The following is a 16,011-nucleotide window of genomic DNA, read 5'->3' as shown; positions in this document are numbered from 1 at the left end:
CTCACATCTTCTCTGTCCACTTGTCTATTAGTGGATCAGTGGACACTTGGCTTCCATAAATTGGTGGTTATAAATACTACTATAAGAAACACAGGAGTGTATATATCTTTTCAAATTACTGTTTTCACATTCTTTGGGTAATTGACTATTCTTCAGTAGAATTAGTGGATCATATGGTAATTCTATTTTTAATTTTTTGAGGAACCTTCACAGTGGCTATACCAGTTTGCATTCCCACCAGCAGTACATGAGGGTTCCTTTTTCTCCACATCTTCACTAGTATTGTTGCTTCTTGTGTTTGATTTTAGCCATCCTGACAGGTGTGAAATAATATCTCATTGTGGTTTTGATTCGGATTTCCCTGATGAGCGATGATGAGCATTTTACATATGTCTGTAGGTCATCTTTATGTCTTCTTTGGAGAAATAGATGGTGGGTTTTGGGGTTGGTTTTTTTTTTGTTTGTTTGTTTGGTTTTTTTTTGGTGTTGAGTTGTATAAGTTCTTTATATATTTTGGATGCCTACCATTTATTGAATATGTCATTTGCAAATATCTTCTCCCATTGAGTAGGTAACCTTTTAGTTTTATTGATTGTTTCCTTTGCTGTGCACAAGGTTTTTATTTTGTTGTAGTCCCAATTGTCAATCTTTGCTTTTGTTTCCCTGCCTCAAAAGAGCTACCTAGAAAATGTTGCTAAAGCTGATACCAGGACTCAAATTCTTAAATCAATTAGCCAAGTAAATAAGAAATTAAAACATTTGTAGTTATTTAATAGCAACTCAAAAATGAAAATCTTTTTACAAGTGCTTTGGAAAAATGGAACAAAATAGCCTTAGGGACCTTTCCCACCACCCCTGTCAGAAACAGTAGACAAAGAAGATAAAGATGCATTTAAAGGAACCAAAATAGAATTTTACATTATACAGATTTTAAAAGTTGGTAATATATGTAGACTTCTTAAAGATTAACTTTTTTTCCCAAAGAAGATTGATGATTTGTCTCTTTCACTACATTTTAAACATAAGTATGTTTGATAAAGTGGTTTGCAATGACTAGTTTATAGTCTACTTTGTAATTCAAAGAAAGAATTCTCATGTATAAAATGTCCCTTTTTATTTCTATAACTATTTCTAGCAATAAATTGGTTAAGGGGGATACTTAGTTTCAAGCATCATTTAAAGATATGAAAAGTTTATACCTTAATCTTCATTCTATTGTCAACTTGAATTGTGTCATTACCATAACTATTTTTGAAATCTCTAGAAACTTTTTCTCTTTAGACAAATAATGAACCTTAGGTTTCTGTTGTTTAGTGATCCCACTATCCAATGCCTTCTCAACAATTAATTAGCTTGCTTTGAATTGGTTTTAGATTCCAAGCAATACTGTTTTTTTTTAATTTATTCTGAAATATAACACAGGCCAAGCATGTTCCAAGGAGATATTCTTCCATTGTCTTCCAGTCTCTCTGTACTATAACAGTTGTAGAGCTTATATTCTACACTTTGAATTCCTCTACCTGGAGTCAGAGTGTTTAAGACAGATTCCCTCCAGTTAACAGGTCATTTATGCATTTGAGAAAGGAAAACCTTTGTCAAATAATATCCTCAATGAAACATAAATACTTGTACACGTCCAGTAAAGCAGGACACTAATCATCAAAGCAATTGAGTTGCTCACGTGGTGTGTTTTGAGCTTATGTTATTATAGGTATCTCTATCTCACTGTAATAGAAAACAAACCTTACAAATACGCCTCTGTCGAATATGAAGAATTGGCTTACCGGTCCTCTTTTCCATGTGCTTTCTAAAAAGCAGTTTCTGCCAAACAACTAGAAAACTAAAAATTATATTTCAAATTCCCTTGTGACTAGGGTTTTAGATACAGTTTATCAATGAGATCGATTTAGGCAAAGTCCACAAGATGGAAGTGGAGTAAAAGCCAATGTATTGCCCTTTTCTGGGGACAGTCATAGCTGGAGATGTTGAGTCTTTTTGAAATGGTGCTCCAGTGCCCACTCGCTAACATAGGGATACCCAGCAGTAATTGCTAGCTGCTGTGGTGGCCTTGTGATTCGTACCCCTTGATTGTGGCAGAGGAAGCAGCTTCTTTGATGGTGGGTTCCTTGTTGCTGGTCTGAGGCTCAATCCAAGAGTCCCTTCCTAGGAACTACTTCTTTGTTTTGAATCCTTCTCTGCTTCAAAACACTAGAGTTTTGCTTCTTATAATTGTATTCTGATTGATAGATACTGTCTTAGCTGTTATTTTCTAAGCTGTTTTTCCTGAGGTGTACTTAAGGTAAATCAAAAATTTCCAATTATAAGTGTGAAAGCACTTCAAAAATATTTGGCCATTGAAATTCAAACTTTACTCTGGCTTCCAGCAGTTGGTGAATGGGTGATAACTGATCAATCATGCTGATAGGAAGTATGACAAGTTGCAAAGAGCAGAACCTTTGAAGTCAGACAAGAATACACACAGTCTAGTGGGTTCTCAGTTGTAGGTATAGTGTCTGGACATGGTAGCAAAATTAAAGAAGAAACTTCATCTTTACATAAAGACAAAAGTCCCATAGTCCTCACTAGAAGTTACGCCTGGGAAGTTAACTCATGCCAGGTGGATAGACTCCTAACATAGTAAAGAGAGAGCAGCCTTTGGAAGGCAACAGTCCTCAGGTCTTCCATCAACTTGGCTACTAACTGACTGCTTGACCTTTACCATTTTCTTTAGTCTTTGAGCTTCAGTTTCCACAGCCACAAAATGTGGATATCAACACTTTGCTCACAGGATTGTTTTATTAGAAGTATAAATAAAGGATGAAAAGCACCTGTGATATCTGGCACATAACAGGTATTCAAAGTGGTTAGGAACTATTATTCCCTCAGCTTTCAAGGGAAAAGTGAATCCAGTCTTGTTCACACAGAAGCAGAAATAAGAAAATAAGAGACCGAACAGAAGAAAGAGAAAAGATAAATAGAAAGATATACAGCCAGAAGGGCTAATGTTGTCTCATAGGCCCTGAGATGCAGGGAAAAAGGAAACATTCTCCTATGGTGAGAAGAAAGGAAATAAAGTAGTCTGGAGCCACAAAGAATCCAGGGTAAGGCCCTCCTGCTGCATTAGCGCTGGGTGACTGTGAAAACATGAGGTCTGCTCTCAGCGGTAGAGGTATGCATCGTGGTTTCTATTATAATTCTGTTTTTACTCAAAACTTGCCAAAAATTTTCTTTTGAGGTGAAACTCTCCAGCATTTTCTACAGCTCAGATTGATTATTTGAAGTAGCATTGGGAGAAAGTAACAACATATTTGTTATTAAAATGCAAGGAGGTGGGAGAAAAGAAAATTTTAAGATGTCCCTTATATAAAGGCTAACACCATGTTGGATTGTCCATACGAATCATTAAAAAGTTGTATTTTTTATTGAAATTCAGTTGTAAAAGAGCTTCACAGTGAGAATTTTTGTGTTCCTTTTAAAGTTCTGAATACGGACAATACTGACTAAAATACCTAATATAAACTCCATGAGGAGTAGCAACCATATTGTGTTTATTTGTGCCAGCATGGCACATGTACATTGTGTCCACAGCCTACGCACATGGATTCCTACAGCCAGAACAACACAAAAGAAACTGGTTCATTCTGTTAAATCTGTTAAATTGTTGGTCAGAGAAACAAAGCATTGTTTGCTCATGGAAATTGAACTTGTTTGTATATAGGAGATCTAGTCGCCTACTTAAATTTACATCACTTTAAAAACTGTTGAAATAGTATAGTATATGCATAATTATTATTATACACTCTTTATAAATGGATTTAATTATACTTGTAGGAATGACTTTGTTCCATAAAGTTCAATCTTCATCTGGTGCCATTTTTCTTTAAGAGTTTCCTTGGTCATGGGCACCTGGGTGGCACAGTCGTTTAAGCATCCAACTCTTGATTTGGGCTCAGGTCATGATCTCACAGTTTGATGGGTTGAAGCCCCACATCGGGCTCTGCCCTGACCCTGCAGAGCCTGCTTGGGATTCTCTCCTTTCTCTGACCCATGTGTTCTGTCTCTCTCAAAATAAATAAACTTAAAAAAATTATTTAGAAAAAAAAAGTTTCTTTGGTCAGGCAGACCAAGGCTTAGCTTAGAAGAATGATGCTACCTGGGGAAGCCATGTGCTCAGACACACAGGTGATATGGATACAACTTTGAGGTCCAGCTTAATTTAGAATGCTGCTCCATGCAGATTTTTGAACAGGAGTTTGGGAATAAGGCACTGCTATTGAACCATGATGGTATTAAGTGACTGGTTGCTGGCACTCTACAGATCAGCAATCTCACAGAGACAGCAAGGAAGTGCTATACAATCTCCTCCACTCTGACCCTGCTCTCATCTCAGATTCAACACTACCAGTCACTCTAACTCTGTAATTCATTGCATTTTTCTTATTTCCTTTCCCACTACTTCTACTTTAAATTAGGTTCTCATTGGGGCAGCCAGTGGCTCAATCAGTTGAGTGTCCGACTCATGATTTGGGCTCAGGTCATGATCCCAGGGTAGTGGGATAAAGCCCCACATTGGGCTCTGTGCTGAACATGGAGCTTAAGATTGTCTTTAAGTCAATCAGTCAATCAATCAGGTTGTCATTAATTCCTATCCTAGAATATTTTTGATGAGGGGTAAGCTAAGGGCAAAATACAGGCTAACAGCACCCTCCCCACCACCACCAGGTGGAATATGTGTGATATTCCTCGGACATTCCTGGCTACCCAAGAACAAAGGAAAGGGGTTTAAGTGCTTGCCATGGAAATGTGGCAAACTAAGGCAAATGAAAAATTAAATTCCCTTACTGCCTACAGCCCATTGACAAATCCTTGAAAACTTTAGAGTGACCTCTCTTTAGGAGTTCAGCTGCCTCGATGATGACACTTTGCTAGGGGCAAAAGGGAATCTTGGCTTAACATTATCCTGACACCCCACCAAAATTTCTTTAGAAAGTTCCTTTATCTAAACTCCCCAAGATATAGGTTGGCAATCATACTCCAAGCTTATGGCCCCCTGATATACATCTGAAGGGCCCCATGACTGAGGTTTTACTAAAGGCTAATAAATGGTGTTTCCCCAGTAACAGCTAGCCCCCTCAAGGTCCTGGAAACCTTGCTTCCAAAATACCTTAGGGATTTACTCTATCCCTAATCCCTTCTCAACCTGAAGGTATATAACCAGTCATGACCCCAGTGCAGCTCTTCCTGCCCATGGGTTCTGTCCCCATACTTTAATAAGACCACTTTTTTTGCACCAAAGATGTCTTCTAGAATTCTTTCTCAGCTGTTGGCTCTGGACCGCCCCATAATCATCCCAAAACGTCATCATTTTAAGTTTCCAACAATGCTAACAAACCCATCATTTTTACATATACACCACAGGCCTCCTTAAAATTATTTTTCCCAACAGAATTTGAGGCTCCTTAGTTTGTTAATCAAGGATGTCTATGATCTGTCTCCACCACTAACTTTCCAGTCCTTTCTTCCTGTCACGTCCCATGCTTTTTACCAGCTTTATCTTTCCTGGATTATGACATTCACTTCGTGTTCTCTGTCACATTTCTACAGGCTCAAGTTTTGTCCTGCTCTCAATTCCAGGGTTATTTTCTCCATAATCATACTTTTTCCTGCAACCAAATGTCATTTCCCTACCCCAATTACTAAAGGGGAGGAAAAAAAATTCCTCTATCCATCATAGATTGTCCAGTTTGGGGAATTAGACTAGCCAAAGATCGGTTGGTTAACAAGAGAAAACAAGCAGAAGTTTACTAATATTAGCGTCACAAATATACACCAATTTGGGTTTATTTTAAGTTAAACAAATGTAAACGGATTTGGGGCTTTTGGGCAAGGAAGAAAGTTCAGGGAAGATGAGCATAGAAAGTGTGGTTAAAAAAGAAAACATCTCTGCAAATGAAAATTTCTTTAATCAAAGGAAAACTTAGGCTGTGTTTTTAGAGGTTCTCCTGCTTCTGCTGGTTTTCAGTGGCCTTTAGCTCAAAATAATCCATATGCCAAAGAGGCATATTTGTGGGTGGCATATTCTGGTACCCTTCTGCACATATCATTTATTACCTTAGTAATTCATTTGTTACAAAACATCTCATTTTCCTAACATGTTGAGATTGTCCTAACATAGATTAAACTGGGGAAATTTCCCCTTTCTGCCTCAGCAAGAAAGATGTTTTAAAGGGTAGGGGAAAGAATAGAAAAAAAAATAAGGCCCACCTCTTTCAGAAGAGGCTGGGTGTGTGGCTGAGATGGGGTACATTCCAAACTCCAACTCATTTCTATCCTCAGCAGAGAAATATACTTAGAATCAGTAAAAGTTGCTTTACTTGACAAATACTGGTATAACTGGGAGGCCCCATTTTCCTGGAAGAAGAAACAGAACAAAGCTATTTCTTAGTTTAAACTAAGAGGAGCCCCAGGATTGGGAAAGTGGAATCTGAGCCTAGGAGTCAGCAGATGCTCATTCCAATCCTGCCCCACTCTTGGGAACTGTGGAAGGGGGCAGGGATACGTCAGCCCCAAAATATGCCTCTGTGGCATAAAGATTATTTTGAGCATCAGTAGAATCTCTGAAAACAAAGTGTAAATTGCCCTTTTGTAAGGGATATTTACATTTATGAGGGAAATCTCCATTTGTAAAGGTGTCTCCCTCTTGGTATCTGGAAGAGAAGGTCACTCTGGAAGAGAAGGTCACTCTAAATCTTCAGAAACTCTTCTCCTTGGAGAAGGGTAACAACTTAAATCTACATAACAAATCCGACCCTTATTACTACACTTTCCCTGGTAATCTCCCATAACTAGCCTCCCCTCCAAAACACCTTTCTTTTGTCTTTAACTGGAGATAGTATTTAAGGTGGTGGTTTGGGCCATTTCAGGTAGTTTAACTTGGTTTTTCTGGGTATCTCCCATATATACAGAAGGTATACATGTTATTAAACTTATTTTTTTCTCCTGTTAGTCTTCTATTATAAAAAGTTCCTCAGCCAGGAACCTAGAAGGATAGAAAGAAAATGATCGATCTTTCCCTACACTCCCCTGTGGCCTGGGAAATAACTGTGCCAGTAGAGTAAAAGAAGGTTTTATAGAGGCATTTTCCCAATGCACCTGGAAGTGCTCTAACAGATGACACAGCTTTGCCCCTGGCTTCACAAGTCCCTGGTGAGGAGCTTCAGGAGAGGACAAGCTTTCACATCACTGATAGACCTCAGGCTCTGCACATCGGAATTGAAAATCTGAGGCACATATTCCCAAGGGCAGCACTGGGAGTCTGGCCCTGAGTGTTTGGCCTAGGGGACCTCTGGAAAGGGGATTATTCTGAATTTGCTGCTACTCCTAATAGGTGAAAACAGAAGTTCAACTCCATCATAGGATAAAATGATGGCTACCCCAATTACAATACCCTTGAGTCGATGGCTTGTCTTGTTCAGAGAGGGCAATAGCACCTTGTACAGCAGCTATTAATTTTTACTAAATAGAAGTTACATAGTTGTGTTTTGGTAATTGATCTTTTCCTGTCTTATACATGCAATTCATCTCCCTTAGACTTGAATGTAAATGACAGACTAATACATTGCAAATTTTCTTTTCGATGATTTTAAAACATTTTAACAGTAATTTAAAAAATATATATAAAGCATTCTATATACTTGAATAACAGCATACTAGAATAACTAGAATATAATAGAATATTCTATATTCTAGAATAACTAGAAAAGCCACAGTTCTGTGCCTAAGAAATATGCAATATATTTAGAGAAATGTTCACCATTCACATATGCAACTTCTATTTATTTACTAAAGAAAAATTAGAATCTGCCTGTGTATGAAACACCCAGCTAGGCACAGGATGACCCAAACCTGCCCTGAAGTTAGCAAATGAATAGGTTTAAAAATGACAATATATAATGATAAGTTGTGATGAACACCATAAAGAAAACAAAATAAATAGAAAATAACTCTCTCCTTTAGATAGATGAGGGAAGTTCTCCATGAAGATGTAGGGTTGCAGCTGAGACCTGAAGGTGAAGAAGTAATCATTTTTGAGAAGTTAGTCCAGACAGAGAGAACAGTATGTTGAAGGCACCAATGTGTAAGATGTACCTTCCAAATAGATCAATGTATTATAAGGGCATAGGCTATTCCGGTGATAAAGATATTGAATGTATTCCTTTCAACAAGTATCTACTATGTGAGTACAATGAGCTGGAGATAAAATGAGGAATACAGATCTAAAAGAAGTTCTCCTGGAACTTCTAGTCAGGTGAGAAAGGTGCTGAGTGTGCATTTCAGGTGTGATGGGGACCACGAGATGGGGTAATACAGACATAAGTAGCAAGTGGATTTTGATGGAGTGTGGGGCAAGCTGAGAGCAAAGTACAGGCTAGCAGCACCCCCCCGCCACCACCACCAGGTGGAGTATGTGTGATATTCCTCAGACACTCAAGCCCCTTTCCTTTGTTCTTTGGTAGCCATAAGTGCTTGCCATGGCAATATGGGAAACAAAGGCAAATGAAAAATTAAATTCCCTTACTGTCTATAACCCATTGATAAGTCCTTGAAACAGGCAGTGACCTCTCTTTTGGAGCTCAGCTGCCTTGATGATGACACTTTGCAAGGAGCAAAAGAATCTCAGCTTAACATTATCCCAATCTTGAGAATCTTGTAAGTCTATTTTAACACATAACAATTTCTTTGGAAATTTCTTTTATCTCAGTTCCCCCAAGATATATGCTGGCAATCACACTCCAGGCTTATGGCCCCCTCATATATATCTGAAGGGTCCCATGGTAATAAATGGCATTTCCCTAGCAACAGCTAGCCCCTCAAGGTCATGGAAACCTTGCTTCCCAAAATACCTTAGAGAATTACTCTATCCCTGACTACCTCCCAACCTGACAGTATATATTATGACCCCAGCGCAGCTCTTTCTGCCCACAGGTCCTGTCCCTGTGCTTTAATAAAAGCACCTTTTCACACCAGAGACATCCTCAAGAATTCTTTATTGGCCATCAGCTCCAGACCACCCACCATCACCCCCAAAACTTTATCAGATTTTACCAACCCTAGAGTGAATGAGGGAGTCCTTTCTAAGGAACTGAAAGATTAGTGTCAACCTGAAAATAAAAAGCCACAATGAGAGGCAAGTGAGTGTTTATTCTGGGATTAAAGGGGAGCACAGATTCAGTGAGAAACTCAAATAGTGTCCAACTTATTGGGTGAAAGCCAGGGTTTTTTATGAGGGAAAGGAAGGAGCATTTCCATTATTTGAAGTACAGAAATATTTTTTTGGTGGGTTATTAACATGTTAACTACTTTGGGTTATCTGTTGATTGAGTGCTGGTTTTAGCTACTGGTTTCATCTTCAGGAGGTCCACAAGATTAGTCTTGTGATCAGAACGTCCACTCTCCCACTGACTTCTCTAACATCTGCCAGTTTGTCTAGTCCAAAGGTTTTGGCCCAATTTAAACAAAGGATGTGTAAAGCAGTTTTTCTGTAATGACCACTCTGGCTCTATTTTAGAAATGGATCTAGTCAGGTCAATTTTTCACAATAGGAATTTTCTGGGTAAAGAGTAAAAGGCTCAGGAAACTGTCCAAAAAGAAAGAAAAGCCTGGGTCTGTTGTTATGGGTTCTCTGCAGGTGGACATAGGTAGATTTGTTAATTTAGAGGAAACAATTTACAAGACTAAATGGGCAGTTCAGATTTGATGTGTGATAGAGAAGTAGGTATTGAGACCTTGAATATAATGTGAAATTGCTAGTCAAGGCTGGCAAAAGGAAGGAGTTGAAGTACATTTGAGACTGATGTGCCATTAGTTTTCATTGAAAACTTTTGCATAAGAATTAGTCTTTCTATTCTTGTCATCACATTATTATTTTATACTTAATCCCTCTCTTTTATCTCTGAAACTGTGCTAATACAAACGCATTTTAGTTTTGGGTTTTTGTTTTGTTTTCAAAATTGCTGTCCATAGCGCTTTTGGGTTCCTCTCCTATTTTTCTGTTCACTCAGTTTTGATATTTACTTGGGAGGAAAAATGGAGATTTTATGAAAACTAAACTAGGTCACAAAAGAGTTACACATTTCCCCCTAAGGCTCCTAAAACAATTTTGAACTCAGAACACTTGATTTTACTTTCCTGTCCACAACATTGGGTAAGCATGAGAGCAAGAAAAAGGCATTCCTTCATGTAAAAGCACAATTTGTGGAAAAGAGAGGCTAAAACATTTGTTTTTCTAGAACCTTTACCAAATGATGTGAAGTCCATATGATTGCTAATCATGTTTTACCATTATGTTCCTGGATTGCATTGTCAAAAATACTTTGGTTTTATGATTTCAAAAATTGCTGTTTTAAATATAATTTTTATGACAGGATGAATGGTCCCATAATCTAATGGACATATAATTATGTAGAAGTTATATTAGCACAGCTAAATACAGCTTGTAGAAATAATGTACAGAAATCCTGAGTCCCAAGTCTCCTTCTCTTTGAAACTGTCCTACCTTCCCTGACATTGTTGGTTACTTTCTGTGCTCAGTCCTTTAATACATCAGTTATAATTACTGTTCACATACCCATTTCCTTTACTAAACTGAGTGACTCATAGGCAGAGAATGTTTATTATTTGTTTTTCTAACCACAAAACTTTATAGTAGATGCACAAAAATATACTTTTGCAGGAACAAATAGGAAAGTTATTAATACATACTATAGAGGTTATCAGACATTGGACATTTTTAAAAAATAACATGTATTAAACTTTAAAGGGGGATGTTCATATAGAAGTAACAACCCCTACCCCTGTAACTAAGCCAACACCCAAATACCCCTTTGGCCACTTTGACACCTAGTTCTTGTAAATGTTTCCCTTCCTTCCATGTATTCACTCTCATAATCCAGTGAGTCTAAGAAACACAGCCATGTTTAAACATCTGGGATTCATCAGGCTGATTCTGGTAATCAAAGTTCAGAAGATCAGTTCCAGATGTTGCCTAACTAAAGTTACATAAACATTGTTCACATTTTTAAATACAATCAGACCTAACTTCCCATATCTTGAAAGTAACTTAATTTGTATAGGTAGGAGTTATACTTTGCACTATTTTTTTTAATTAACTTTCAACTTAACACAGAGATAAGGCTGATAGATCTTCCCTAAAGGTGAATGAATATCAATAAAATCAAGATACATTTTTGGAAATCATACATTTAATTACATTAGCTCTAAGATTCCATAAGACAGAAAGAAAGAGTAATACTGTCTGAGTGTCCATTATGTAGGGGAGGAAAAGTAATTTTCGCTCTACCCTTCTGGGTTCGTTGCTGGGCCATACCACCCCCTAAAGTACAGACTAACAAGAGAAAACAGAGTTTAATAACATGACTACCCCTCCTGTATATATGGGAGATACCAAGGCAACCTGAGTAACTCCTTGGAATGACTCAAACTACCACCTAAAAACCACCTCTAGGTAAAGACAAAAGATGTTAGGGAGGTTATCAGTCACAGCAGAATAAACAAGGGTATGGTTGATAGGAGTTTCTAGAGATTTAGTCATCCTTCTCTTCCTGGTCCAGAAAGGGAGACACCCTTATCAATGGAGATTTTCATTATAAATGTCAATGACCCTTACAAAAGGATTACTTCTACTTGTTTCCTCCTGCATCTGCTATTGTCTTCAAAATAACTAGCTCAGGGGCACCTGGGTGGCTCAGTTGGTTAGGCGTCCGACTTCAGCTCAGGTCATGATCTCACTGTCCGTGAGTTTGAGCCCCATGTCAGGCTCTGTGCTGACAGCTCAGAGCCTGCTTCAGATTCTGTGTCTCCCTCTCTCTCTGCCCCTCCCCCACTCACGCTCTGTCTCTATCAAAAAATAAATAAACCTTAAAAAATTTAAAAAGTAACTAGCTCAAAATAATCTTTATGCCAAAGAGGTTTATTTTGGGGCAGGACACTCTGTTCTGCTTTTGTCCTGTCATTGAAATTTGCCCAGTAACTTTCACAGAGATTGCTCTGTAGCTCACTGAAACAGTCTTTTAATCTTGAGAATAGGTAAGTTCAAAAAATTTTTTTAACTTTTATCTACTTTTGAGAGAAAGAGAGAGAGTGTGTGTAAGCATGAGCAGGAGAAGTGCAGAGAAAGAGGGAGACACAGAATCCAAAGCAAGCTCCAGGCTCTGAGCTGTCAACAGGAGCCCAGAACCCACAAACTGTGAGCTCACGACCTGAGCTGAAGCTGGATGCTTAACTGACTGAGCCACCCAATCACCCTGAGAATAGGTAAGTTCAATTAAACAGTTGTGTTTCATTTCAGGAGGCTGTGTAACAGGTGGGCTTCCAAAAGTTAGGTCGATATGGTACAAGCAATCATGTTACTTAATAAGAGACATTTCTATGGGAAAGAAAACAGATGAACAGTTAAAGCAGACTGTAAACTCAGTCTGAGTCATGAGGGAAGATGGTTTAGAAGATTATATTAGGAAAGATTTTCTCTGCTGTTCAAGGTCCTTCCAGCTGGACTAAGAACCAAATTGACAGGGGATAGATTAACAGGCCAAGATAAAATGTAATTTCAGACATGAAATTCTAAACACAGTAAGGCACATGAGGCTTATATGAGATCTTGATCTACAGAAGGAGGTAGGGGAGGATAGCCATTAATAGGAAGGCAAGAGGAGATGTTTGGAAAACAAAGGTTACCCTATCATACAGGTAAATTCTTTAGAGAAGGAGGAATCTCTAGTAATATCTCTCTTCCTGGGATAGGCAGGCAGCTAAAGGGAGGATAAAAAGGTTTTCCTGAATCTGCTACGTTTTGATTGCTTTTAACTCAAAATAACATTCATGCCATCTTGTGGCCCATTCATGCCAGGTGGCCCATTTGGGGCAAACTGGCCTTAAACCTTATAGTTCCCTCTTCCGAAACTTATGTGAAGTTTCATACCTTAAAGTTTGATTTGGTAGATGGTTTCATCTTGTTGAACCAGTCTTAGTCCTGATATTCAGTTCAATTAAACTCTTTCAGGAAGTGATGATGCAGGTATGTTCTCAAAGTTAGCCCTATTGTTCCAGTAATCAGTTATTAAATAAGAGGGCTTTATATGGAAACAAAAGAAAAACAATGGTTAGTAATTGAACCAAATTAGAAACCAGTTTCTGAGAATAGCCAGTCAAGAAGATTTCTAGATGTCAAGCTTGAAGCATCTTTAGATAGAGTAAGAGCTGTTGTGATTTCTCTGACGTTTACATCAAGCTGTTCATATTTAGTTTGCAGGCTTCAGGAAAAAGGAAAGTTTAAATTCTCAAATATATCCAACTCAGAAAGATAAGAGAAAAAATGAAAATATTCATTTGATGAGTTGTAGCTAGGCATTGGAGGAAACTAGAAGAAATCAGGATCTAGTCTAGTTTATAATGAACAGTATTCGAATCTAATATTTACTCAGGTAAGTTATCAAAACATTTTCTTTCTGTATTCACACTCATTTCTACCAAAGACAGCCAAATCAATATTAATTTGTTTGCAAAATAAATCTAGTTTCAAAAAAACTGGGCCTGATTATTTGCATAAGTACTACAAGAATAGCAATTGACCATATAGAAGCTTTAAAACCTGCTTTGCTGGTACTTTATATAAGGGTTGTTTTTTTTTTTTTTAACAGCCTCTCAAGGCCAGAAACAAAGCCAAATAATTGTCATCAGACCTCACCTGCAATAGCTATACATATGGGTGAATTCCTCTTTTTCTTGAGGTCTCCCACATATTGCTAGGTTTCTGTACCTTCTTTACTCACCTGGTAAGGCTGCTGGGGATTCTGTAAGCAAGTATCAGGCTGTTATTTCCCAGGGGCTTTATTAGCTCCATAAAATCCAGCTTAGTTCTTTAAAGCTGTCTGGTCATATCTGAGCCTATGCATGTTTCTCCCAAGCATGCCATTCCAGTCAAAGCGTTGGTAATATAATCAATATTTCCAGTAGTTTCCTGTCACAAGAAGAAAGGATTCTTATTGAACATATGAAAATTTATTGCCATAAAAATATAAGAATTGACAGTTTCAAAATTCTGGATTCTGAAATCAGGTAGGGATAAATGATAAATGTTTCAATTGGAATATATCTGTGTGAACAAATTTCTGGAAATTCAGTTAGCTGAAAAGAAAATTTTTTTAAGACTATATTTTCCAGATTAAAATATTACTGGCTTTTTAAAAAAGTCACAAAAATTACAATTATCCTCTCCAGTTTTTTTACTCCCATGTTACTAATTTTTGTTCTGTTTGAACACAGTATTTGCACTAGTTCTGGAAATTCTTATCCAGTTCAATTTTTATGATGTTAAGGTTATCAGAAACCTGTTCTCAGAGTTTGTTTAACACATTTGCAATAGCCTCAGTAAAACAGTAACTGTAAATGATAAGACTTACAAATGGCCATGGTTAAAGATCTCATTAGAGTTCATTACAATGCAATTGACAAGGATATTTGCTTACTTCTGTAACTTACAACACTTCAAGATAATAACACAAGGACATCAGACTTCTAGGAGTTTTGTACTATTTTTAGAACACTTTTTTTAAAAATTTTTTTAACGTTTATTTTTGAGACAGAGAGAGACAGAGCATGAACGGGGGAGGGTCAGAGAGAGGGAGACACAGAATCTGAAACAGGCTCCAGGCTCTGAGCTGTCAGCACAGAGCCCGACCGGGGTTCAAACTCACGGACCGCGAGATCATGACCTGAGCCGAAGTCGGCCGCTTAACCAACTGAGCCACCCAGGTGCCCCTAGAACATTTATTTTAATAACATAACTACATAAATGCAATTTATGTACAAAATACAAGAGGATTTAGTATCACCTATTTGACAAACCTTTCCATATAATTTAACATACTTAATATACTTAATTTAACTAATTAAGCATAATTAAAGCTTAGTTTAATTTCTCAAAAAATTTTAAAATGTCCCAGGAGCTCTCAGGAGTATCTCGGACTGTGGTCAAACATGAAAAGATTTTGACATTTGATAAGATAGGATCATATCATTATGAAACCAGATTTAATTATCCATTTAATCAAACTGACAATAAAGGATACCAAAGCCAAATACAGAAGGTTATAGTTTTGAGCAAAATTTAGTTCTTAGACATAGGAAAATATGTTGACAAAGCACAGAATTCTTGTTTTCTTTAAAGGTAAAGAAAAACATGTTTACACAATTTCTTAAGAACAAATCAGTAGTTCAAGAAAACCATTTTTTTCATGAAAACAATTTTATTTTTGCATCAATGTATTTTTATATTAAATTGTAGCCAGTACTGACTGTATATAAAATTCATTTCTGAAGATTCCTTTTCCATAAACCTTCTCCAACTTTCTATCTTACATTCAGATTTTGGCCTGTTTTTATCCAACAAAAATGTATTCCCATTTCTCACTTGCACACAGAGTTGTTTCCCTCATTATTTCCAGTAGTCTTATTTATTAGACTTCTTAACCCTTAGTGAAAATTAAATTGTAACTGTAGGGTCCAAGGGCAGTCTACCCCAAGATGGGCCAGTTAGGCATGAACTTTATTTTTAGTTAAAAGCAATCAATCAAAACCAAGTAGATGCAGCAAAAGCTCTCTTCCTCAGCCTCAGTTGCCTAAAGTTACATCGGAAAGTAGGGCCTGTATTTCAATACAGGGACTGTGTTTCAATTCCCCTTTAACTAAGAAACTTACCTACAAAATAGGGCAACCTTGTTTTCAAAACATCTCCTTTTGTGTTCCTGCCAGTGGTTTTCTCCGACCCCCTACCCCTCTTTTTATTCCTGTTACCTCGCTGTCTTTGGAATTTCATGTCTGTATAGATTCCATCTGTCTCATGTTAATTTGATTCCAAGTTTAGCTAGAAGGGCCTTCAAGGGCAGAGGATGTTCTTAATATAAGTAATTGTGAACTGTTTGTTATACCAATATT

General features: G+C 37.5%; 1 long non-coding RNA gene across 1 annotated transcript in view; it reads right to left on the bottom strand.

The window, feature by feature from the left end:
* The window catches only part of LOC109277942 (uncharacterized), a 33,507-nt gene extending 19,486 nt beyond the window's left edge, over nucleotides 1-14,021 (bottom strand). Inside the window, exons 1-2 of the long non-coding RNA XR_008419911.1 lie at nucleotides 13,848-14,021; nucleotides 12,998-13,148 (exon numbers count right to left, since the gene is read on the bottom strand). This is a non-coding gene — a long non-coding RNA (uncharacterized LOC109277942). The remainder of the gene's footprint in view (nucleotides 1-12,997; nucleotides 13,149-13,847) is intronic.
* Nucleotides 14,022-16,011: the final 1,990 nt, after the last annotated feature.

This window comes from Panthera pardus, unplaced genomic scaffold, assembly GCF_024362965.1.
Source record: "Panthera pardus isolate Hobbes unplaced genomic scaffold, ASM2436296v1 HiC_scaffold_7, whole genome shotgun sequence".
Classification (NCBI taxonomy): Eukaryota; Metazoa; Chordata; class Mammalia; order Carnivora; family Felidae; genus Panthera; species Panthera pardus.
Note: the sequence above shows the minus strand (reverse complement) of the source record. Positions and strands in the feature narration are given on the sequence as shown.